The sequence below is a fragment of the Pinus tabuliformis genome, chromosome 1_1 (assembly GCF_031772625.1).
Source record: "Pinus tabuliformis cultivar Carrire ecotype Pingquan chromosome 1_1, CPIR1, whole genome shotgun sequence".
Lineage (NCBI taxonomy): Eukaryota > Viridiplantae > Streptophyta > Pinopsida > Pinales > Pinaceae > Pinus > Pinus tabuliformis.
In genome coordinates this window covers 306,851,317-306,862,618 of record NC_142297.1, presented here as the reverse complement: position 1 = coordinate 306,862,618, position 11,302 = coordinate 306,851,317, and positions in this window count along the sequence as shown.

Below are 11,302 nucleotides of genomic sequence, written 5' to 3'. Positions count from 1 at the left end.
GCCACCTTATTGTCTCCTTGTCTCCTTTCTCGTGGTCTTTGCTCCCTTTTAATGCCAAAAACCTGAAATCATCATGTATTAGTCACGTAGATAGAATGCCTACCCTTCTTCCTACAAACAACACGAATAAACCAAGAAATGTATGCATAAGCAATAAAAAACGAATGGTTTGAGCAGAGCAAGTAGGCCAAATGAGCCCAAATTGTACCAAAAATTGGGGCTCATCATCACCCCCCAGCTAAACTATTTGCTCATCCTTGAGCAACTTTGCTCTGGCTCCTCGTCTTTGGCCGAGAACTAGAGCCCGGAGCATGCTTTTCCTTTCCTGTTTTTGGTGGCCCTGCCTTTTCTGCCGAGGGTGGCGCTTCTTCCTTTCCTGTTTTTGGCGGCCCTGCCTTTGCTGCCCCTGGTGGTGACGAAGGTGGTGCTTCTTCCCCCTTTCCTATTTCCTTGAGTCGGGCTTCGGAAGGCGATTGGCCTATTTTTCGTGTCCAGGAAGTTATTTTTGGGCTCCCCTTCTCTGGGGTGGCTGATGTTTTAGATGGGGTTCTTGCACTGGGTGAAGTAGGGACATCCCCTAAAATGGTTTGGCTACCGAGTGGAGGCTGTGGCTTGCCCGTGGTTATCCTCTTGCTTCTCCTGGCTTCAGATGGTAGAGGGGTCTCCCTCTCTCTCTTCTCCTTCGGCTTTGGAGGTGTACTGAGGGCGGCCAGCACCGCTGCTGCCTCCTTTTCGAAAATACCAGCCTTCTTTTTCTTGCGTTTTGCTCTCTCAGAGCTCCTTGTAGAGGGCCCCTCCTTTTCAGATTTCGGGCTTCCTGTAAAATACCCTGCTTTGCCCACTTCCGGGCCTCCTGTAGAAGATTCTTTCTTTCCCGATTTTGGGCTTCCTGTAGAAGACCCGACTTTAGCCACTCCTGGGCTTCCTGTAGAAGCCCCTGCTTTGGTAATCTTCGGGCTTCCTGTAGAAGACCCTTTCTCTGTCTTCAGGCTTCCTGTAGGAGCCTGTTTCTCAATGACTTTCGGGCTTCCTGTAGAAGCCCCTTTTTCCAATTTCGGGCTTCCTGTAGAAGCCCTTGTCTCTGTCTTCGGGCTTCCTGTAGAAGCATGTTTCTTCAATTTCGGGCTTCCTGTAGAAGCCTTTGTCTCTGTTTTCGGGCTTCCTGTAGAAGCCTGTTTCTCAATGATTTTTGGGCTTCCTGTAGAAGCCTTTGTTTTTGTTTTCGGGCTTCCTGTAAAAGCCTGTTTCTGCTTTCCTGTAGACACAGGTGTCTCCACCTCTGCTTGCTTGCCTCCCTGAGTTTTGCTTTTTGCTTTGGTTGCAGGTGCTGTTGAGGTACTTGGGCTGACGTGGACCACCTCAGCTTTGTCCATTCTGCTCTTCATCCTCTTTTCCCTTGCTGACAAGATAGGTGTGCCACCTTTTTCTTTGTCCTCCTTTTCCTCATGCTTCTTCCTTTGTTCTTTCTTCTGTACTGTTGTTGGGGTCTTCTGGCCTTCTTCTCTCTATCCCTCGGCCACTGCTTCTTGTTCCTCACTGCTGGAGGAACCCGTCTCTTCGATCAACATTTTAATGTCCCCATCTTTCGTCAAATTCTGGAAGGATTCCCATGAGAGGGGGACCTTATATGAGTGCAGCGCATCCTCCACAAGAAGCTTGATCAACCCATGGTGGGCTATCTGATCTGGTATGCCCTCTTTTAGCTTTGTGGCACACTCCATTAGAGACTGCAATAGAAAATAAGGGAGGCTCAGTTTTTGTTCTACAGGAAGATCAATCCGGTGCCTCAATTCAGTGAGCAGCCGAAAATGATATGCATACACGATGCTAAAACGGCCTTCACAAGTGATATATTTCATGATTTGCAAACTGACTTCATTCCAAGGTGGCAACAGGCTCGTTCTTCGCACCCCATTTTTGTCCTCTGAGAATTCTTCCTCAGGTGGGAAGAATTCTTTCTTTGCCTATTGGCTCAGCTTTCTTTCCTCCTTATCCCACGGCAAACCCATAGGAAGTTCTGTGATCCGACTGATATGTTGCGGGGTGAGCTTGAGGCTTAGGCCTCTGAAGTTCACTGTGGCCAGTGTCTGGGATTTTGGCTTCAGAGCCTGCAAGAATTCTTCGGCCACTTCATCATCGTAACCTTGCAGCTTATCACAAAAAGACATCCATTGTGCTCTGGTGAAGAGCTCTACCACTGCCGGGTTTTCCCTTAATTTGGTTGAATCAGTGGGTTCCCGTCTTATAAACCCACCTGGCATGATGAACACGGTTATTTTAATTAAAGGTGGCAAATGCGAAAGAGATTTTGTCTATTAAGACAAAGCATGCACATAATCCACAAAATTCAACACAGTTTACTTATACTGACATCCTGTAGAACGACAACATAGGCACAACAAACAACAATTTCACCAATATCTTTATTACCAGACTATGGACGATGGTCTTGCCACTCTTACTAACCAGTTGCATGAAGAGTTTAGGGTTACCTCTTTAATTGGCCACCTTTTTTCGTGAGGCACCCGCTTCCCTGTAGAAGACTGCGTTCCTGTAGAGACTGCATTCCTGTAGAACTGCGTTCCTGTAGAAACTGTGTTCCTGTAGGAGCAGTGCGCAATTTTCGGGGAGGACTGTAGTTGGCCCGCACTCGAGGTGTGCTTCACCGGCGTTCTGGTAGCCAACAGCTCGGCGTATCAAAGTGCAGAGGAGATCAGCATAGCCACCCGAGTTTGAAGTGGTGGTTGATAAATGCATGCGCATGATCTAGCCGATTAGATTTTGAATCGGCGCAATCTGTGGCGCGGGGGTGAGCTGTCCCCGCCGGACCGTTGGGCGACGTCATCCATCATTCGCCTGCGTATTCACTTGCTGCCGCATCCATTCCCACAGATCTGTCGCCGCCTTTTTCTGCTAAACTCATTGTTTCCGACGGGAGTGTTCTCACGTGCGTGCCGCTCATTCTCTTTGTCGTGGCCGCCACCCAATCATCCAATTACACCATAACTAGCCGACGTGGCCAGTCGACTGGCCATACGGCCGCTCAACCATTCACTTTTATGCTGTGCAAACAATTCCAAGTAAAATTCATGCGATTTGATGGAAGGAAGGGTCAAGACACTTACCTGCGTGGCTGCACACGATTTTTCCAGTCTTTGGACGATGGTGAGTGGATCTACCTGCTGCATGCGAACTTACACAGACCCAAAGGCTCGTGGTTATAGGCTGCCGACGATGGAGTGGATGCTTGGGTTGCATGCGCCCACGTTTCGTTGCAGATGGTGGTGCTGTGAATGGTATCCACTTGAGTAGGTTGAACTGTTACAGGATTCCCGCGAGGTGTCTCGTAACAGTTCTTCCTCTTTGGGTGCATGCTGCACGACGGAGGATCTGGCCTTTCAATCACGTTCCCGGAGCTTCTGATGCCTGTGGTATGAGATCTCAGCATTTGTTTATCTTCGAAAATGGATTTTCCCATGAGAACTCATCGATCTGCTTTGTTGGTGCAGGGAACTTGGTTGCATGTCGACAAGGATGGTGGAGCAAGGTGACAGCAATGTGCAAGGGTGCCAACAGAGGCTTGCATGCATCCAAACCAATCCGTAGTCGCTAAATCTCCTTTTAAGATGAATTCTGGGCCGTCCCAAACTTCTACATGAAGTTTCCTGTAGAACACAGAGCTTCCTGTAGAAAGTTCGGGCTTCCTGTAGAAAGTCTGCACTTTCCTATAGAAAATCCGCGTCTTCCTGTAGAAAGACTGCATCTTCCTGTAGAAAGACTGCATCTTCCTGTAGAAGACTCAAACCATGATAAAATTGCACATACCTTGAAAAGGCATGGGTACCCTTGGAGGAGGTGCTGGTGAGGTCTCTTGACAGCATGATAAGGACCCTTGGCTTTGAGTTGAAGGGCTTCCTCTCCTCCATAGAACATCTGCAACCTGCATGCAATTTTACCATATTTTGCTTATTGTTTTTTTTTTCTCTTTTTTTTTCTTTTTGAAAGATAACAGGGGCGCCTCAAAGAGGTTTTCACCCGTGCCATCTGCCCTGAGCGCCTCAAAGAGGTTTTCACTCAAGGATCTTTTTCAAACCTTTTCTCTTCTTTTTTTTTGAAAGACAATAGGGGCGCCTCAATGAGGTTTTCACCCCTACCACCTGCCTTGGGCGCCTCAGAGAGGTTTTCACCCAAGGATCTTTATTATTTTTTTTTTTTCTTCTTTTTTTTTTTTTTTTTATATATATGCCTTAGGGTATGCCAGAAGCAGAGGCAGAACCCCTCTCTAGGACCAATACAAATTTCTCCATAGTTTTGATGAACTCTTGTCTTGAGAGAGGTCTCCTGTAGATCTTCAATCGATGCCCATTGACAAGCATGGGAATGGCTTCCTCATCAATGGTTCGAATGAGGACAGATCCATTGTCATGGCATTTTTCCACTGCATATGGTCCTAGCCATCTGGTTCTCAGCTTCCCCTTGAAATCTTTGTATCTGGAGTCATACAACAAAGCCCAATCTCCCAGCTGAAATTGCTTGTCATGGAGATGTTGGTCATGCCACACCTTTCTCTGAAGTTGAACCACTTCTGAGTGAAGGAGGGCCTGCATTCGGTGCTCATCCAGGCCATTCAGCTGCAATAGCCTTTCTTGTTGTGCATGGTTGAGATCTAGGTCCAGCTGAGTTGCCATCCTCAAAGTGTTGTATTCAAACTCAATGGACAGCAAAGCTCTCTTCCCATAGACCAGCTCATACGGTGTGAAGCAGGTGGTGGTCTTCCAAGTGGTGTTGTAAGCCCATGTGGCTTCAACCAGGTGCTCTGCCCAGTCCTTTCTGCTGCTGCTCACCACCTTAGTCAAGATCCCTTCTAATGCTCTATTGGTGACTTCCACTTGCCCATTTGCTTGAGGGTGATAAGGGGTGGAAGTCCTATGCTTGATCTTGTGATGAGCTAGTAGATCTTCAACCAGGTTGGAGGTGAACTGGCTCCGTTGATCGGTGACCAGCTCTCTTGGATAGCCAAACTTATAGAAGATGTTTTCTCTTAGGAACTCGGCCACCTTTTCTTCTGTTGCTGCCTTGATTGCTTTGGTCTCTACCCACTTTGTCAAATAGTCAGTACACACAATGATGTAAGTCCTTTGCCTCGAAGAGGGGTTGATTGGGCCCACAAAGTCCATGCCCCACTTCTCAAATGGCTCAAGAGTCACTTGAGGTTGGAGAGGCATCTCATCCCTTTGGGTCGGTTTCCCCATTCTTTGGCATTGGTCACACTGACTGACATATCCTCTGACATCTAGATGAAGTGTGGGCCAATAGTAGCCTACCTGTAGGATTTTGAAGGCAGTTCTCTTTGCTGCAAAATGTCCTCCACAAGGCCCATCATGACAAGTGAGGAGGATATCAAAGACTTCCTCCTCCCTTACACAATGCCTTAAGATCTGATCGGGGCCAAGCTTGAACAGATTGCCCCCGATCCAAGTAAATGAGGCACTTTTTCTGATGATTCTGCTCTTCTCTCTGGAAGATAGGTGTGGAGGGAACTGTGCTGAAACAAGATAGTTTGCTATATCAGCAAACCATGGAGAGAGTACTGAAATAGCAAACAAATGTTCATCGGGCATCTGGTCTTCTACTGTTCCATCCTCATCTGCAGACAAATCCAATCTAGATAAAAAGTCAGCAACAACATTTTCTTTACCTGGTTTGTCAACAATGGTCAAATCAAACTGCTGCAATAAAAGTAACCATCTAATAATACGAGCATTCACATCTGGTTTATTCATTAAATATCTAATACCAACATGGTCAGTATGTACAAAGGTCTGGTAACCAGTAATATAATGTCGGAACTTGTTCAGTGCATGGACCACAGCCAAGAATTCTTTCTCGGTTACAGTGTAATTTAGCTCAGCTTTGGACAAGTTTTTGCTAACAAAGTAAATGGCATATGGAAGTTTTTGCTCAACTTGTCCTAAAGCTGCACCTATGGCTTTGTTCGAGGCATCAGTGTGGATGTGGAAAGGTAGGGCCCAGTTTGGACCTCTCAGGATTGGGGCTGACACCAACTTGTCCTTCAATTCATTTAAAGCCCTCTGACAATCGTCAGTCCAATTAAACTCCACATCTTTTGCCAACAGGCCAAACAATGGCGAGGCTAGCTTGCTGAAATCTTTAATGAATCTCCGGTAGTATCCTGCTAATCCCAAGAAACTCCGGACATCCCTTACCTTTTGAGGAGGTGGAACCCTCTTGATGAGAGCAATTTTGTTAGGATCCACCTGCAACCCTTGGCAAGAAATGGTATGGCCTAGCACGGTCCCTTCAGTCATTAGGAATTCACATTTTTCAGGACTAAGGGACAAGTTCATCTCGGTGCATTTGGTTAGGACTTTTCCCAGGTTGGACAATGCTTCCTGGAAGTTGGCCCCATAAGGAGTAAAGTCATCCATATAGATTTCTACCGCATCATGGACCAGCTCCGAGAAGATGCTCAAGACAGCTCTCTGAAAGGTAGCAAGAGCATTGCATAGCCCAAAGGGAAGGACTCGATAGGCAAAGGTACCCCAAGGACAAGTGAAGGTGGTCTTATCTTGGTCTTCCAGGCTGATTTGGATTTGGTTGTACACACTAAACCCATCCAGGAAAGAGAAGAACTTCTTTCCTGCCAGTCCATCCAACACTTGATCTATGAAAGGTAGAGGGAAATGGTCCTTCTTGGTAGCTTTGTTCAGTTCTCGGTAGTCCACACAGATTCTCCATTTCCCATTCTTCTTGGGAACCAACACTAGAGGGGACACCCATTCACTATTTGAGATGGGGTAGATGAACCCGGCATCCAACAGTTTTTGCAATTCTTCCTTGACAATGTCCTTAAGGGCCAGATTCATTTTCCTCTGAGGTTGCCTAACCGGTTTACAATCCTCTTTGATGTATATATGATGGGTACAGACCGAAGGATGGACTCCTTTCATTTCCTTATAGCTCCAAGCAAAAGCATCTAGGTGGTTGGCCAACAGACTACACAGCTCCTTTTCCTGGGAAGGAGATAGGGAGGAGCTGATCTTAAATGCTTTCTCAGGGCCGAACTCCACATTCTTGACTCTGGGAGTAACAGGGTTGGTTGTACAAAGATCCACTAAGGTGCTGGCTTGGGCATCCTCCACCAATCTCTCTAAGGGTAGTGCACTGGAAGGTGGATTCTGGATCAAGGTCTCGATCAAGTCATCCTCGGTTGGGGGGTCTCTTCTAGTGGTATCTAAGGTGCACAGAGGTGCTGAGTACACCTCGTCTTCCTCTCCTTCTTCCAACCAGAGTGGTAAGTCATGCTCTAAGGAGGGTTGGGCAGGAGGGTATAGGACTAGCTGCTTGGACATGGGACCATTTTTGATGGTCATGTTTCCTGCACGACAACTTATGTAAGCATCTACAGTAGCTAACCAAGGCCTTCCCAAAATGAGAGGATATCCAGTAAGCTTTGCCTTTGGTTGCAGAACCAGGAAGTCTGCAGGGTATTCCCAAGAGTCAATAGATACCAAGACATCCTCCACAATACCTTCGGGAGTCACGGTGGAGCGATATGCTAATTGCAGTACTGTCGAGGTCTTCCTCAAGGAACCCTGAAGATTAAGTTTAAGCATGGTATCCCTGGTCATCACATTAATGGAAGCCCCCAGATCAATCAAGGTGTGAGGTATAATGGTGCCATTGATGTGAACATCTACTACAGGACTTCCAGGATCTAGGTACTTTGGGCAGATGACTTGTCCTAACATAAGGTCAGACAGTTGTCCTATGACATTGATAGTTGAAGCATCTTTCTTCCATCTGCCTGGGTGTTTGAAACACTTTTCCTTAACCAATTTGTTGTATATTGGCACATCCTTGATGGCTTGGAGAAGTGGTATTTTTACACACAACTACTTGAGCTCACCCAGAAGCTCATCCTCCTTTGGGTTGGGTTGTGTGGTGGCTGTTAGTCTCTCAGGAAAGGGTGGAATAGCCTTTGGTTCACTTTCCTATTTATCTTCCTCATCCTCTGGGGGAGGAGGTTGGCGATCTGGTAGAGTCTTTCCAGATCAAAGATTGATCTCCTAGATCTCCACAGCATAGGTAGGGCATGAGGTTTCCCTAGTGTATACCTGCTGGGCCTGTCTATTGTTGGGGTTCGGGTTCGGTTGAGCAGGCATTTGAGGTTGCCTTGGAGGAGCAGGAGGTAATGGCTGAGGTTGAACTGGTGGTGGAGGCAAGATGGCAGGAGGAGTGTTGTATTGGGGCCTCCACCCCGACTGAGGTGCATTCCATTGAGGCTGTGGCTGGGCATGTGAGTGATATGAATGAGAAATAGGTTGAGTGGGGTACTGAGGTGGATAAGACCATGGAGGAGGCATGGACCATGAAGGATGAGCAGGGGGACCCCAGGAAGGCATAGGAGTCGATTGGTTGGGGCTGTAATAAGCTTGAGATGCCCCTTTCATCCCCTGCTGATAAGGTCTAGATCCTTGTGGCCTCCTTTGGTTGAGGTAATAGAGAGGCTCTGTGGGAGCTTCTGTCCCTTGGTACATGGCTTTAAACCCAGGTAAGGTTGGACACTGATTTGTGGGATGGTCCTCCTCACAAACGAAACACACTTCAACTGAATGCAATGGACATTCGTTCTTAGGGTGTCTCCTTGTGCACCTAGGGCAGAAGACAGCCAAGGCTCTCTCAGCTTCTTCTTTCTTTTGCTGAATCCTGAATGTGTCAAGCTGCATGGTAATGGTCTATCTCACCTCACTCTTAAGATCTTCTAATTGATTTGCAAGCTCATGTTTGGAGAAAGGGACACTAGTTGAGAGGTGGTTTCCTCTACCTCGTTTCCGAGCTGCCCTGGAGTGGTTTCTAAACACAGTCTTGATGTCCTCATAAGGCAGTTGGTAAATGTCCCCCCCAGCTAACATGTGAAGGGTATCTAAGAGGTCTTACGGGACTCCTCGGAGCAGGACCAACTTGAGGGATTCAGGGTCAAGTGTGCACCTGGCCCGCTTATAGCTTATTTCCCATGGTCATCCGAAAGATTTCCCCCTTTGTTTCCTTGGACCTACAGTAATCCCGGTACTTGGTATTGAAAGCTTGCTGCATCTGAGCCCAAGTGGTGATACTATTCCCAGGTAAGCCCATGAACCAGCGTAGTGCTGCATCCTTAAGAGTGGAAGGGAAAAGTTTCAGCTTTTGCTCATCTTCAGTGTAGTCATAGGTTCTACAAAGGACAGCAAACTCAAACAGGAAGGTATCCGGATCTTCAGTAGTCAGCCCATGGAAGTGAGGTAAGGCGGAGGGGCTAATGTTCTTCATTTTCATCTCTCCATTGGTCTCTTGGATGGGGAAGGCACCTTCTATTCTCTCATCTTCTCTTCTATTGTCCGCCATAGCTTCAGATGGAGTGGTCTCTAAGTCTTCTTCTACTATAGGATCTTTGGATATCTCAGGATGTTCACCTATAGGTTCTTCTGGGTCACTGTCACCAAAGAAGAGAGAAGGGTGACTCAGTGATGTGGTGGGGGTGTTTGGTAGGAATTTGCCTGATCTATCTCGGTTCCTACGAGGCATGAAATGCAAAAGACTTTCTTTTTCTTTTGATTGCTTTTGCTTTGCTTTTCTTTTGGTACCTGCAAAACTGAGACAGATTGATCTACAACTAACTATGAAAGATGCAGAATTAAACTGAAAGCAGGAAAGAACTAATCTACTTTGCTCAAATGAAATTGCAAGAATGGAAATGCTAGTCTATGCTTGCAGAAAGGAAATGCTAATCTATGAAAGCAGGAAATGCTAATCTATGAAAGCAGGAAATGCTAATCTATGAAAGCAGGAAATGTCTATGCTACTTTTGCAGAATGGAAATGAAGTAAACTACTTAGCAGAAGGCAAGAGTAAGAAAGTAGAAGAAAAGCAACAATTACTAATACTCTGACGCTTCCCCGGCAACGACGCCAAAAAGATGGTGGGCTCCAGTATTGTAGCAATAATGCTACAACTCCTGGAGCTTCCTATCTCTAATTTTATCAACCCGGTAGTTCGTACAAACTTGGAAACGACGGTGCTATATGCACAAGTACTAGCTCTTGTCGCAACTGTCACTTGGTCAGCTGGCACAAGTCCGCTAGGGCTCAAGCCAACTTCTATATGCTCACAGAAGAAGCTTTATGAATGATCGACAAAAGCTAACTCAAAGGAGACTAGTCTATTTGCAGAAAGAAACTGAAAGCCAACAAAGCATGAAAACCCTAGTAAACCCTAATTTGACTAGCTAGACCCTTACAATGCAAAACTGTGAATGAAACCACTACCAATAATGCCATTACTTGTAGTGAACTGAAATACATGCATCTAAGCTACTTGCATCTGAAAAGACATGTTTTTGTATTTTTTTCATTAAGTGGTTGGATTTATTGTGATGATGCTTTTGATTAGGGTTTGGTTGTGCAGGAGCGGGTTGAATGGAAGGAAAGCATGGGCAAGGTCAGGATGGCTAGGGGAGGTCCCTGAGGGTCTCTAGCATTAGTCCACAGAAGTCTACCACGTTCGGATGCTCAGCAACCGAGTTTGCAGGCTTCTACAGGAAGTCTGCAGGGGATCCTACAGGAAACCCAGGGATTCTACAGGAAGTCTGTGCAATTCTACAGGATGTTTGACCATGGAAGTTTTGGGAGATGGTGAAGTGTTGGAGTGGTGTGGGAGGATAGGTGAGATGGAGATGGAACTGGTGATGGCTCAGGAGCAGAGAAGTCGGGTGGAGGAAGAGTGCATGCAGTGGGTTGATGGCTGGAAGGATGGGACTATCAAAAGGTCAAAAAGATGAAGCTACGTGGTAGTGGATGGATTGGAGGGTAAACGAGATGGACATAGGCCGAGTAGGTGGCTTGAGGAGAGGTTAAGAAGAAGAAGAAGGAAGTGGAATGATATGGAGCAGTGTAAATGAAACAAATGACTTATGCACCAAAAACGAGAATTCATTAACCTATGATACCTGTGCCATTAAACCTATGAACAGTAATGTAAAACCAAGAAAAGAAACTCGTGCATGGAAGTGGAATGTAGAAGTATGGTTCAATATCAAAAGTGGATGGATGGATCTTCAATGAAAATGTCTATGTTGCAGCTTGCATGAACGTGAGAAGAACTGCGTTTCTTTTTGGTGGTTGGTTATGGGCTGCACACCAATCCCTAAGCAGAGATGGCAGTGAGCTCTAACAACCTTTTTCTGGAGCTCCAATAAATTATAACGATCCTCTTCTAGCCTAAGCAACTGGAAGCAAATTCACCA